This window comes from Mustela nivalis (genome assembly GCF_964662115.1).
Source record: "Mustela nivalis genome assembly, chromosome: 8".
Classification (NCBI taxonomy): Eukaryota; Metazoa; Chordata; class Mammalia; order Carnivora; family Mustelidae; genus Mustela; species Mustela nivalis.
The window spans coordinates 54,878,619-54,894,251 of NC_139027.1; the positions used below are offsets into that span (position 1 = coordinate 54,878,619).

Here is a 15,633-nt window from a genome sequence, read left to right on the forward strand (position 1 = left end):
CTCATCAAACTCCAAAGTGGTTTTTGTTAAAATATATTGCCTCACTTACCCAGTTCATCATATTCTAAACTAATGTCATGAAAACATCTAGGATTATTAATTATTAGGACCACACTTCAGGTAAAGCTCAAACAATGGTCATTTGAAAAAGTGAACTGTGTCCTGCTCTAATAGTCTATTTGCAGTACTCCCTAGGAAACTTACACATTTTCAAAACTTTAATTTTACTTAAAGGCACACTTTTATTTCTAGAGAGAAATGACAGATGATAAGTAAGACAAAATAGGAAATTCTGATTTTGTTTCATTGTTATTGTACCCTTCTTTTACAGAGCAGGAAAGGACACAACATGGGTATGAAATACCTTTTCAATTGCCAGTCCTTTGCTACAGGAGCGAAGCCATCATCCTCAGACTGCCTGCTAAGTTCCGGTAAGATTTTCATGTCTTCTTTTTAAAAATATTTTAGCTTTATTGAAGTATAATAATATATAATTGTAAGATATTGGAAGTGTGTATCATGAGGATTTGATATACATATGTGTTGTAGAGGACTTCTACCATCTGCTTAATTAACACATTCGTCCCTTCACTTACTCCTTCCTTCATTCATTTATTCATTTTGTAAGAACGTTTAAGCTCTACCTTCTTAGCAGATTTCAATTATACAATACAGTGTCAACAACTATGTCCCTGTGTTTTAAATTAGATTGTCTGACCTTATTCTTAAAGTTGGAAGTTTGTACATTTTTACAGACCTCTCCGTATTCTCCCCTTCCTGCAGCCCGTGGCAAACACTTTTCATTCTTTGTTTTTTTGAGTTTGAATTTTTTTTTTTTTTTTTTTTTGTGGATTCTACATAGAGGGAAGGTATTCTATATAGTGATACCTCACAGAATGTTTTACTTTCCACTTTCCTTTGGAAGAAAAATTTCTTACACACTGTTTAAAGAAATGTATAGGTACAGAATCTCCCTGTAAGTAGATAGGGAAACTACATAAGGAAATAATTCAAAATGTAAAAAAAAAAAAAAAAAGCCATATGTATAAAATTGTCTTTCTAATGTTATTTATAATAACAAAGATCAGAAGGTGTTTTAATATCTAACAATAGAAGCATGGTTAGAGAAACCATAACATTAATTTGGTGAAATATTATGCAGCCAATAAAAATTATGGGTATATAGCAGTAGGGGAAATATGTAGTAAAATATTAAGTGAAATAATTCAGTCTGTAAGATCAAAGTATAAAATGATTACAATGATTTTAAGACATGCAAATAATGAAGCAATAAAAAAGGATGGACAAAAATGTGAATCCTCATTGTTAAGGAGTAAAACTGATTTTTTTCCCCTTTTCAAACTTTTATAATGCTGTCTTACTAAGATAATTTAAAATGCATTTTAAAATTTCAAAGAAATTATTTGGAGGAAATCAGTAGTCAGTTTACGTTTTTTTTCTTTAGATGTCATAAATAATCACCACAGATTTTTGAGGAGAAAAATTAGACAACTTCTACATCCAAAAATGCTGACTTTGAAACTGGTATCCCAATGTGTGGTTTTCAGCAGTCAAACCTAATTTACTTTTTATTGAATCACAGTGCACATATATTTTATTAGATAAGAATTCCCTTTTTTATTTTATTTTTTTATTTCCCTGCTTATTGTATTCGACTCCCAACCACAGCATTTCCATCTATCAGTTCTCAAAACCCTGGGCAGCCATTTCAGAAAAAAATAAAACAAAATAAAAAAACACAAAACAGCACAAAACCCTCTCATTAAGCTCTCTGCAAAGTTTGGGATATGCACTTTCATGTGAATCTTGGCCTCTGTACAGCACTGCTGCACAATCATTTTCATCTGAGATTTGAACATATTGGAAGAACTATAGCCTTCCTTTCTTTTATCCTGTCATTTCCCCCCCTGGAAGTGACGGGCATATGGCAGGCACCCTCCCTGGATTCTCAAACAACAGGAGGGACCTGATTTCAATTCCTACATCCTGTCATCAGTGACTCTCGGGATATTTTGTTCTTGCAAGGCTAAAGATGTGATTCGAATTTGCCATACGGACAGAGCTTAATGCGATGCCATTTTTACCACTGGAGCCCTCAATCAGTTAATTAAACATGATATAAATCACTGCATGTATTTGTAAAGTAAGATTAATATGGCAAAGTCAAAGTAAATGAGGAATCCTCTCCATTCTAGGAGTGTGAATCACAGATAGGAAGATTACACTTTCAGAAACTCAATACTTTTGAGCAGGCTTTGTTGGTTTAATCCCTCAGACTGCTTTGTGCAACCTGAAACCTGGAGCTGTCATCTTTAGCCAAAATTTCAGCCATAACTTCCTCCGCTTTCACCCCATTATTGAAATCAGCATTCACAATACTTAACAAAGATCAAGCCTTTCAGCAGACCACAGGGCAGACTCTTACCACCTGGGACACCAGAAACATGTTTAATAAATATTTCATTTTGTTTTAACATGAAGACTTCCCCAGTTTCTCATTTTTTGTCTTTCCTGGGGAGCTAAGGGCTACCCCCAAGCTGCACATTCCATCACTGTGGTCAGTTAGGTTTATAGCCTTAATAAAAGGATTTTCCCCTTTCACGTGCTAAGGAGCCCTGTTAAACCAGAGCAATTACAGAAACACAAGATAGGTGCTCTGCAAAGATCAAAGCTTACCTAGAGACAGCTCTGTAGGAATTTGGAGCTTTCTTTGAAAAGCACTCAGTTTACAAAGTATAGAGGAATTAAACTCCAGGAATTAAAAAAAAAAAAGCCTAGTTTCAAATAATGCTAAAAGTCTGACAGTAGTTAATATGGGACCTCCTTCAGCCACTCTGTGTATTATTCCTAATATCTATTCACAGCATATCTATAATAGCTCCAAAGGAACCATTATGCTCAGAAGACATACGCATATGATGGATCCTTAATACCAAATACATTACCTACTCAGTAGGTACATTTTAACCTCAATATCCTAGCTCAGGGGGAAGGGTAAGAAAATGGCCTGTAAATTTCTTTAGGAGGAATAAAAATGCAGTGTGCCAGGGCCTTACGCCTTGTGACTCACTCGGTGGGATCACTAGAGGCTGTACCAGGTGACAGTAGCACTTGCCTTTGGGGCCACCAGACAACTCATCCAACCACAATGGGGTGTTGAGGCACCCAGTCTTAGGCATTATGTTTACCTCTCAAGATTGTTGTCATTCTTCCTGAAAACACACACACACGCACACGCACACACACACACACACACACACACCCATGTTTGAAGCTTCCATTTTAGAATAAATCCTGAATGGCTTAAACTCAGCCATGTGGCTGTGAGAGCTTTTAGGTGACAAAGGATCTGAGGATTTCTTTCTGGATTCAACTATCTGCAAGCCAAATGATTTCTTTTGTTTGCAGCATCTTAATACAAAGGAGCAGTATAAGTGGGCTCAGCCTGGGATTTTTGAATTCTGTGCTTCCGTTTAAGAAAAAGAGTTATTTAAGAAGTTATTGCCAGGAACACTTTGGTATCAATTTAGAGAACACTGGCGTTTTTGATGTCCAGTAGTCTTGACTTTGAAAAATGCAGAGAAATGCAGAACCCTCATTTTACATCAGCATATCCATTTTTAAGAAAATATCTTAATGGCGATAAAATTAGGAGCAGGTGTTTACTGACTGCTTGTTCCATGACAAATAGGTCACATGGAATATCTTATTTAATCTTTGTGACAATCCTATGAAGTAGGTTCTTTTACTATATTTACTTTATAGGCGAGGAAACTGTGGCACAGAATGGCTGAATAATTTGCCAAAGATCACACAGTTGATAAAAAGTGAGGTTGTGATTCTAATACATGGTATACATATCTGGAAGGGTATACATATCTGGAAGCCAAGCTTTCGCAGCCTGCGACTATCTGATTTGAAGTTTGTTTTGTGCTGTGACCTAAATTTTGTATTTTATAGTTTCTTTTTATTTAGTAGTAACTCTCAGGAGTTGAAATGAAAGTTAACAACTTTGTTTTGTTTGTTTGTTTGTTTTCCCAGAGATTGACATTCTTGCATTTAATTTTGGTGTTAAACAGTAATGAAACTTTAAGTTTTATGTTTCTTATAATTTATTTTGGGAAATGTCATACACCAAAAATAAACAGAGAGTTTCATGATAGTAAGCAATTATTTTTTTTGTCTTGGAATTACCATTTCCTAATTCACCTAAGAAAATATTATTATTATTTTTTTAAGATTTTATTAATTTATTTGACAGAGAGAGAGAGAGATCACAAGTAGGCAGATGTGGGCTTGATCCCAGGACCCTGAGATCATGACCTGAGCCAAAGGGAGAGGCTTAACCCACTGAGCCACCCAGTGCCCCAGAAAATATCATTATTGAAAGGAGAAATATTCAGTTATCTTGTTTGTCTTTCTTTATTTATTTATTTATCCTTTTCTTTGACTAGCTCAAGATACTGATATTTTATCAAATGGTGAAGAATATTGTTCCAGATTTTTGGAAGTATTACATGTCAATGTTAGTCAGATAGGCCTGACATAGGATCTTAGAATCACTAATATTTGGGTTTATAATCTTGGGTACCTAGTTAAATTTTATTAGGGTCAGATTACCATCGGTAAATGAGAAAAATAAGGCCAGTCATACACTGTTATTATGAGAACTATAAAAATAAATATAAAACACATAGCACAGGTGTGACTTATGATGGTTTAAGAAATGTTACCTCTCTCCTCTTGAGTGTATTGATAATAGATCTGGTTGGAAATATTCCCTGTTCTCCCTTAGATAGGCTTTGGAAATCCTGCTTTCGCAGTCTGGCCCTTTACTGGAAAAGAATTCTGAGGCCCCGATCAAGCTTGAGTGTCTGTATCCTCAGGGAGCCCTTTTACTACCCCTGCCAGGCCTGAAACTGAATACAGGGGAACTTACTCTTCTTGTCAGGGCTTAGCTTGATGTTTGGATATCAAAGGGATCCTTGAAATAGGAGGAAAAGGCATGATTTCAGTTTTTAGATTATTAATATTGTGGATTTTAAGAATTTTCTAGCTATCTTTTATGGACTGTCAGATCTCATTTGAACAAATATATCCACCCACTCCTAGGCAACAACATATGTCATCTTGCCCTTTAAGACCTTGTCACCCACTGCTCCAAGATAGACCACGTCCTCTTGAAGCTATAGAGACCTGGCCTGTGTGTTTGAACAGCCTCTAGCTTCTTGCTGATATGTAATAAATATTAATAATTATTCAATCAATCAATCTGCCACCTTTCATAAGCTTGAGATTTCTTTCATAGTATAAAAACACAGTTGACATTCTATCAAAATTCAAGAATTTTTGAATGAGTCATTTTTATATTTGATCTGAATGTGTATGTCTATAGAAACCTATATGCATACCAATATCCTCTTAAAATGGACTGTTAATGTAAAAAATGTTTATTCTGCCTCTTGATATCTCCCTGATCTTTGCTTTCATCACTTTCTATAATCTTTCTTTGTCTACATGTAATACTCTCATTGTCCTTGTAAACATTCAGTGTGCAGCATGACTGTAAGATCAAGCCTCTTTAAAAAATATCATTTTAGGGAAGTGTGAATAGTTGGCCATTACTGAATACTGCATTACAATAATTCTGCTATTGTTTCCCACTTGAAGGCTCGCTTACTCTACTAGAGTCTGCATACATAGAAACACTCGGTCTTTAGTCAAAACATTTGCTATCCTTCTTGGGTTGCCAGGTTTATCAAATACATAGAGTTTCAGGTAAACCATGAATGATTTTTAGTGTAAGTACGTCTCATACAATATTTGGGGCATGCTTATGCTAAACTATTACTCATGGTTTATCAAAATCCAATTTAATTGGACTTCCTAGAATTTATCTAGCAACTCTATTTCTTCTACCTCTTCATTGAATAAAATAACAAACTCAGTGCTGCTTTTGTCAACTCTTGCAGGATTCATTGACATGCCATGTGGTGGTGGTGGAAGGGGACTCTGCCTTTGCACAAGGAGGACTCCGAACCAAAGGTTAAGGACCAAGTCAGAAGAGATGGTTTTGGTATTTTAGAATGGCTAAAAATAACAAACAGATATCAAGCCACAGTTTGTAACTCAATTTTCTGACTTGCTTTACTCATTTTTCTTAAAGGCAAAAATGAAAATGATTTAATCGAAATAGTACCAAAAAACAGATTGCCTCATGTTATTTACTCATTATTCATTTTTTCATCCACTGAACAAATACTTATGGAAGTACTCCTATGTGTCAGGAACTCTGTGGCAGTTACAACCATATTTGTATATTTATGTTATACTTTTATTCTGGTTCAAGGGTATTGTGTGTACCAGATTTTAATGGTTGTAATTTTGTATAGCAATGACTGTAGATGCCTAAGTCATGCTTCTTGCTATCTAATCGAACATCAGTGATAAACATTAAGAGTACTTACGATAATTAAGACATATTTTAATGGAAGTCTTTGGGTTATACCTTTAAAAAACAGCTGTATACTTAAAAGACTATATTATATAAGTACCTCTATTTTTATACCTATAGCTGTATCTTTGAAAAGAACCTGTAACCCCATAGCACTAAGTTAAATTATAATTCATGCTGTAGTTTTAGAAACCAGAGGTCAAAATATTGTTCATGCACATTTGCTTCATCTGTCAGACATGAAAATGACTCCTATCAATTGTCCTTCTTAATTTTTAAGTCATTTTTACTCATTTTGAGGTTATGGGGAATCTTACGTGTGTTTGATTGGATTCAGTCAAAATGGCTATGCAGTTTTTACTATGCCTTGTAATTTTTTTCATTACAATAAAAAGCCCTTTAAATCACTGCTACTTAGACTTATATTGAAAATACTTGTGATACTTTTATATACAGTGAGTTTAATGCCAGGATATGAAAGCAAATTGATTGTAGGCAATTCTGTGCTTGAGCACCCCAGAGTAAAAAGAATTACACTAGTAACCCTGGGGACCTCCTGCTCTCAGAAAGGCTGTCTGTGCACTCAGACATCCACTGGCAGGTGAAAAAAGAAGGGATTGCTTAATTCTGATCTGAAATCGTATAAACACATTTTAATTCAGAGGAATAATTTTTGAAGGGAAAAAAAGCACCTCAAGAGACATTTATGTTTAATGTTTTTAATTTAGTAAAATGAGCTGCAAGGAAAGTATGTCATCTTTGCAATAAGCATTTGAACATCTTCTTACAGTGACTTAAATGCAGACAACTTGCCATCTGGAGGGTGTGTCGGGTGTGGAGAGGCTTGGCTGGATCAACTATAAAACCATCATGGACTTTTTACCTCTGACACCCTGGTCAGAGTGAGAAGTACTTGGGGCTTTTAACTGAGTCTCTAATGACACATACCTCAGTCAGCTTGAGGAACAGCTGACATGTCTTAGGAATCAACTTAGAGTGTCGTGCAAGCGTTAGAGAGAAGGAATTAATATTTGGGGGAGGAGTCCTTGGTTGTATTATGGTCCTTGACTAGTCAGTCTTGATTCTTCTTTCCTTGATCTTCAAGGTAAAATGTGCTAGTAACCAAGGAGTTCCTGGCTTTTCAGTGAAAGCAAAACCCAGGTGTGTTAGTTTTGATTTTAGCAGGCAGACTAGCTGCATATACTTATGCATTTCCCTTCCCAGGCTTTGCTGGGTCAGATATCAAGCGAGGGGATGAAAGTGGGAAATGAAGAGAGAGAGTGTGTTTGTTGATGTTGGCCATTAATACTTTGAGGGGCCAAAGACTAACGGGCCTGGAGTCAATATGGTTCTAAATGAAAGTCAGGCCCCTCATATGCAAGCATATTTCTATCAAGTTATGGTCTTCAACAACTTCTAGAGAGAACTTCATAACAATGGCTACACTACTCATTGGGACCACAGCCTCTTACCACCAGTTTCCTTGACTAGAGAGCTTCATCCAAGACCTTATCTCTGGGTCGTTATACTTGCCTGAGCACAGCTCCCCCATGTGTGTCATTCATATCAGATTATGATGACCAATTTCTGTTTAGAGAGGTAGTTCCTACAGAAGGGTGTAAGAATGCAGAACCCAGAACCTGCTGTCCACCTTCTAAATTCAGCTCTGTCATTAATTAGCTGTACAATCTTAGGCGAATTATATAACCTTTCTGTGCCTCAGCTTCTTCATTTTTAGGATGGGAAGGATTGAGTCAATACTTAGAAAGTCCTTGGTTTCTACCACCATACGCAACTTCCCAAGAAAGCTGTGAGACTTGCATACTGAGGCTGTGTGTTATTTGGCAGTTACATGTACTTAGAAAATAAAAGTGTATAAACGTGTATAGGCAACAAGAGCATTTTTCGTGTGTGTTTGTTAGACTGATTGACTCTGACCGACAGCAAAGACCCAGGATCACTTAAAATCCTTTAGATAAATATGATGTGTAAAGGTTGTTTTAAGGTGAGTTCACAGGGATCATCTGGGGCAATGTTCTCATTTTACAGATAACTATAGCCCAGAAAAGAGGGTTTTACATATAGTGTCTTATTAGCCCCAGACTGTACAGGTCTGTGAATCACCAGGTTTACACACTTCACCACACTCACCATAGTACATACCTTCCCTAGTGTCCATAACCCAAGAGAAGTGAGTTTTATAGCCAAGTATTGGCAGCACCAGGACTAACTTCCATGGTTCTTGTCATCAAGTATGTGCCCATTTCATGACAACATGCTAACTTCCATTCTTTTTTACAAAGCAGATTTGATCTCGTCATTATTAGGAGGCCATTTTATTTTCTATCTAAAAAATTTCCTCTTGTAAGTTTCCTGAAACATTCTCCAGATTATCCATCTGTGTATCCTGAAAACTGTTTGCCAAAACGGTAGGGCTCAATGCCAACACACAGTCCCTTCCAAAAGATAATGCCAACCATCACACCACTGGTTAGTTACAACAAGTTTTGCCAACGTTTCTAGAAGAGAATTGTCAAAATGTTTTACTTATGTGCTAAACTTTACATTTTTAATATTCACCATTCACAACATCTATTCTAGTCTTCCACTGGCCAAGGATGGTCACTTTGTCTCAAAAACACCTTGTGAGTTCCTATCATTATAGCTAACATTATGTGTTCATGTTGTGTCTTTCACCCACAGTAGTGTTTCTGCTCCTAACCCATCTTACAAGGTGCTGCTCTGTTCCACTTCTCCTATGGAGCCTTTATTAAATATCCCAGCTTATAGCTAGTTACCCGGTACAGGTAAGGGCTAATGCGACTCTGTTTTGATAAATGGGAGCCAGTATATATCCGTGGTATTTCACTTCCTTTTATGACTCTTGCTCAATTTAGACCTCTCCTCTTATAGGCCAGAACTGCATATACTTCTACATGCAGTCTGGCCATCTGCACTATGAACTAATGCAACTTCTTGTTGTCTGGTCTTCGTGAGAGTGCATTATATAGATTACAGTTCATTTAGAATGCAGCTGCCGGGGTCGTGACTCACACAGAGATTAATCATTACGCCTGGGTTAGCTTCATTACTTTGACTACCCATTACATCTTGCCGAGATTATAAAATGTTGCTTTTAACTTACAAGGCCTACTCTAGCATCCACTTACCTCCAAGACATGCACAAATTTATGCTGGTTTTTTTTTTTTTTGGTATTATCAGGTCACTGAAAATTGCTAGCATTTCCCATAAGCTTTGACTTCAGAAATTAAGTCCTGTTGAAGCTTTCTGACATTAGATTGAGTAGCATATCTAGAAAAGAAAGTATATATTTTATTATAAATAATATAAAAATGTACAGGGCACATATAAAGGACTGGGATGAAAATTTTAATAAAATCACCAAGAATTTTTTTACTTCCTTTTAAAATAATAATGTCATCTCAAAAAAGATATAAAGATTGTCCTGCAATTAGAGTTGCTAATGAAAATACTGCCACACTGGTGTGAGCCATCTGTATTTTCTGTGGCACTCTTCCCTTCCTTTCATCATGTGATTAAGCACAAGCCTGGAAAAAGAGAAGGATTCTAAAGAGAAATAGTACTTCTTCTCCCTAGTACACAGTGAGCGTTAAGTAGAAAAATTAAGGAAGGAGATAGTTACAAGAACTGCTATGTAAACTCAGCTGACAGAAATGGAAAACCACAGAGATGGACTCAATTTTCCAAAGTCGATATCCATGTAAGGTCTTCGAGAAATGAAAAGAAAAAAATGTTAATGTGATAAAATACTTGAAGGAGAATTATGAGTGTGCCCAACAGTCTTCCTCAGTTGTATCCCTGACAATTGTATTTTAAGGAAGTTAAAATTAAATCTTAAAATATATGTGACATCTGTGTGGACCTGAAGGGGAAACAGAAAATGGAAGGTGTTGTGAATGGTTATATTTAAGAACAAAAGTCGTATATTCGAGTTTCAATCATTTAATGAAAATTTAAATGCCCTTTTTTCTTAGTGGGAACTTAAATATGCCTATCATTCTTGATGTAGGTAATGGGGATGAACTTGTTTCTGATAGCTCTAAAAAATTTGACAAAGTCAGGCAGCTGGGTGTCTCAGTGGTTAAATGTCTGCTTTCGACTCAGGTCATGATCACAGGGTTCTGAGGTCGAGTCCCACATGAGGCTCCCTGTGCTTCTGCCTCTGCCTCTGCCTCTGCCTCTCTCTCTCTCTCTGTGTCTCTCATGAATAAATAAATAAAATCTTTAAAAAATTTGATGAAGTCTTCATAAAACATGGCTAGCAAGCAAATATGGAATTGCTAATAATAACAAGTATATAGAGAGGATTTATTCTGTGCCAGGCACTATTTTAAGCACTTTATATATAGTAACTTATTTAATCCTTACCTACCTCTGTGAGGTTGGCATTATTATTATTTTCATTTTAAAGATGAATTTGAGGCTCAGAGAGGTTAAGAAACTTGGCCAGTTAGATAGTAAGCGGGTACCAGAATTCAAACTCAGCTGATCTGGCTCCTGAATTCATGTTTAAAATGACTATGATATACTACTCGTTGGAGTCAGTGTAGGGAGACATTGTTCAAATTATCTAAGACCTGTATTATAGAAAGAGAAATTTGAAGGCAGAGAGAAACAAAGACAATAAATTTGATGATTTATTGCTTAGGATCTAGGTTCAAATTTATTCTGTAGAGAAACAAAGCCCATCTCATAGTCGAGAATGAATTTGTGATAGTAGGTAAATGCCAGGTGATTTAATTAGATGGAGAATGGAGGGCTTTTGGAGCAGGAAGCCAGGTACATCATTTAGGAGATAGTCTGAGAACATTTCTGTAACTTCTTCCATATACCTCCCATTCCTGAATCTAAACATTTGTGTCAAGGAATATTATAATTATTTGAACTAGAACACATAAAATTAGCATTTGTTTAAGTAGGTAAAGTAAGTCTTGACTATTTAAACAAGCAGAATTTGTAACAGTTGACCAAGGGCCAACCACACACATACACACACACACACACACAAGAAGCAAAGACAAAGAAAGCAAAAAATCATGCAATTTCTTATCCTAGCTCTGGAATTAATGGTTCCATGGATTCAGTAATATCAGACTTTTTTTCATAGTTTCTTGGAAACATTAAGAACTGTATGCATCAGTGCCTTAAAATCTACAAAATAATCATTCAGAATTTGTAATTATTCTTAGAAAAGCCAATGCATTTACTTACTAGTATGAAGTGTTTTCCTGTGTTGTTCTCTTCTGTACCCTTTGATTATAATTTCCTTTGGATAAAGGCATTTCCTTTTTATTCTTTCACCAGGTCTTGGAAAGAGCTTTTTACTTAGGAGAACTTCAGTATATGTTGACATACTAAATGTGAAAACTGGGGTTTGGTCTAGTTTACCAAACATGCATAGGGTGCTTATTGCCTTATGCTAGGTGCAGGGACATGAAATGACATAGATTTGCTTTTGAGGCCCGAGTCTTGTTGAGTTCCCTGTAAAGTATTTATTTGTTGGGATCATTGGTTTAGGGTGTGCCAGTCATCCTGAAGATTTCCTCTCCAGTGTTATATTCCTGCTGGAATCAGTTTGGATGTCTACCTTTAGCGACTAAATCCTCTGTGAGCTGGTGAAAACTTATCTGCCATCCATTGCTTGGGGACATGGAAAGTGCCATTTTGAAAAAGAAAATTTATGAACAAAAAACCAGCCTTTTAAAAAACACAGAACAAAATAAAATATCACAACATCTTAGAATAATTTTTTATTAATTTATAAAAATTCATGTTAAAATGAGTTCTTGGTATTAATCTTTCTTTCCAATGAAGGGAAATGATCTTAGTAAAGCATGCTACAGCATTGCTGGTATACTGGCTGAGTCATTTGTGTTGTTCTGCCAAATGGAAAACAGAGCTAAGAGCTCTTATTCTTACTTTTTGTGTTCCTGGTTCATATCCCAAATGGAACATATTTGGTCTAATAAGCAACTTAAGCATTTATATTTTCTGTTGTGTTTTGTAACATTCCTATCCCATTTCTAACAAAACAAAATAAAACAAAACAAAGCAAAACCTACTGGAAATTTGACTTGAACATATTTTCCATGACAGGGTTTATAACTCTCATTACTCTGTAGTGGGGAAATATTATATCAATAATGCAGTTAAATAAAAGCCCTAATACAAGTCAGTAATGTGCTGGGCAGAGTTCTTCATGGTTTAACCCAGAGGTTGACAAAGTACAGCCCCAGAGTGAAATATGGCCTGTCATATGTTTTGTAAATAAAGTTTTCTTGGGCCCAAGCTACAGACATTCAATTATATATTGTCTACTTGACATATTAGAGTACAGTTACAATGACAGAGTTGAGTGGATACAAAAGAGATAATATAGTCCACAAAGGCTAAAATATTTGCTACCTGGTCCTTTATAGAAAAAGAAAATCTGCCAAGCCCTGCTCTAAGCTATTTGCCAAATATGTATAATAGATGTGTTCTTGTGGGGCAGGGGAAGCAACTTTAAAATTGTAATTAACAGTCTTTTACCTATTTTTGAATAACCGTACATAAAGTAAAATAAAAGTTAAAACTTTAAAAAAGAACTGATTTACTGATCTATGATCTAGACATTAGAATATCATTCAGATTCATGCAATAGACACAAGTTGAACAATTTTAATTTGGAAGTAATAGGTTAACATATGGAACTAGAAAGATGGTTAGAAAAGATGAAGAGATGAGTCATTTTAAATAGGAAGAAGAGTAAGCAAAGACATGAAAATAGGAAAGCATATAAAGTAGGGTATGGAATGCCATATTTTAGAAAGAAGCTGTTTATTTTGATGGAATGTATTTATCCTGAATTAAAAAAAAATAAATGTAAGAACTAAAGATCGTGTAGTGGGTTTAGAAGGAATAGAAGATTATGGTTCTTGCCATGGAAAAGCTTAAACCTGAATTATAGATTCAAAAGTAAAGTCCATGATAATTTTTTTAAAAAAAGGAAAATAGGGGCACCTGGGTAGCTCAGTGCGTTAAAGCCTCTGCCTTCGGCTCAGGGTCCTGAGATCGAGCCCTGCATTGGGCTCTCTGCTCAGTGGGAACCTGCTTCCCCTCACCCTGCCTGTCTCTCTGCCTGCTTGTGATCTCTATCAAATAAATAAATTTTAAAAAAATCTTTAAAAAAAGTAACATAAGACATATATTAAAAACTATAAAAATTGCTGAAAGAAATTAAAAAGGACCTAAATAAATGCAAATACATCCCTGTTTCATGGGTTATAAGACTTAATAAGATGGCAGTAATCTTCAAAATGATCTACAGACACAATCCCTATCAACATCCCAATTGTCATTTTTGGAGAAACTGATGAACTGATCCCAAAATTTATATGGAAACATAAAAGATCCAGAATAGCCAAAAAAACTTTTTTGGAAGACTTATATTTGCAGTTTAGAACTAAATAGCCAAAGATGGGGTTAAAAGAGCCAAAGTTGGAGGACTAATATTCACAATTTAAAAACATACTACAAATCTTATAATAATCAAGACTGTGTGATAAGAATAAACAAGTAGATCAGTGAAACAGAACTAAGAGTGCATAAATAAACATTTATGGTCAATTGATTTTCTACAAGAATGACAAAACAGTTCAATGAGGGAAAAATAGGTTTTTGTTTGTTTTGTTACGTTTTGTTTTAACAAATTGTAATAGGACAACTGGGTTCACATACAAAGGAATGAAGTTGGACCGCAGTCTCACACCATGTATAAGAATTAGTTCAAAATAAACCAAAGCCCTAATTTAACAGCTAAAAATATGAAATTCTTAGAAAAATATAGGTGTAAATGTTTATTACCCTGGATTAGGCCACTGTTTCTTAGATGAAATACCAAAAGCATAAGCAACCAAAGAAAAAAAGTAGATAAATTGTACATCATCAGATTAAAAACTTTTCAAAAGACAGTATCAAGAAAGCGAGATACAACCCACAGAATGGGGGAAAATGTTTGTTAAACATATATCTGATAAGAGTTTAGTATACTGAAAACACAAGAACTCTTATAGCTGAACAATAAGAAGAAAGAAAACCCAATTTAAAAATGAACAAAATATTGAATGGACATTTTCCCAAAGATGTTATGTAAATGTTTAAATAAGTATATCCAAAGATACTCAGTGTGATTGGTCATTAGGGTAATGAAAAATCAAAACCACAATGAACTACTACTTCTACCCACTAGGATAGCTATAAGCAGAAAGATCAACATTAACGTATTTTGGCAAGTATGTAGAGAAATTGGAACCTTCATGCATTGCTGGTGGGAATATAAAGTAGTTCAGCCACTTTGGAAAGCAATTTCATATTTCCTTAGAAAGTAACTATGTTTAAGTTACCTGTAATTCATCAATTCTATTCCTATGTATATGCCAGAAAGAATTAAAACATAGGTTCATAAAGTATCTTCTTTGTGAATGTTGATAGCATTATTCATAATAATCAAAAAATGAGAACAACTCAAATTTCTATCATCTGATGAATGGATAAACAAAATGTGGTATTTCTGTACAGTGGAATATTATTCAGCCATAAAAGACTGAAGTACTGATTTATGCCATAACGTGGGTGAACCTTGAAAACATGCTAAGTAAAAGAAGCCAGATACAAAAGGTGACAGTATTATATGATTGCATCCATATTAAGTCTCCCAAATAGGCAAATTCCTAGAGGCAGAAAGTAATTTTTCAGAGACTAGGAAGAGGACAGATTGAGGAGTGACTGTTCTTAAATATGGAGATTCTTTATGGAATGATAAAAATGTCCTGGAATTGATAGTGATGATGGTTGTATAATTTTTGTGAATATAGTAAAAACCACCAAATTGTATGGTGTGTGAATTATATCTCTAAAAAGGCAAAACAAGGGGCTCCTGGGTGGTTCAGTCATTAGGCATCTTCCTTCAGCTCGGGTCATATTCCTAGGGTCCTGGGATCTAGCTCTGCATTGGGCTCCCTGCGTGGTGGAAGCCTGCTTCTCCCTCTCCTACTCCCCCTACTTTTGCTCCTGTTCTCGCTGTCTTTCTCTGTCAAATAAATAAATAAAATATTAAGAAAAACCCCACACAAAC

General features: G+C 35.4%; 1 long non-coding RNA gene across 2 annotated transcripts in view; it reads left to right on the forward strand.

Annotated features, from left to right (window-relative positions):
* The window catches only part of LOC309871264, a 51,013-nt gene extending 44,142 nt beyond the window's left edge, over positions 1-6,871 (forward strand). For both annotated transcript variants that reach the window (XR_014315152.1, XR_014315153.1), the window contains 2 exons: positions 332-431; positions 5,994-6,871. This is a non-coding gene — a long non-coding RNA (uncharacterized lncRNA). The remainder of the gene's footprint in view (positions 1-331; positions 432-5,993) is intronic.
* Positions 6,872-15,633: the final 8,762 nt, after the last annotated feature.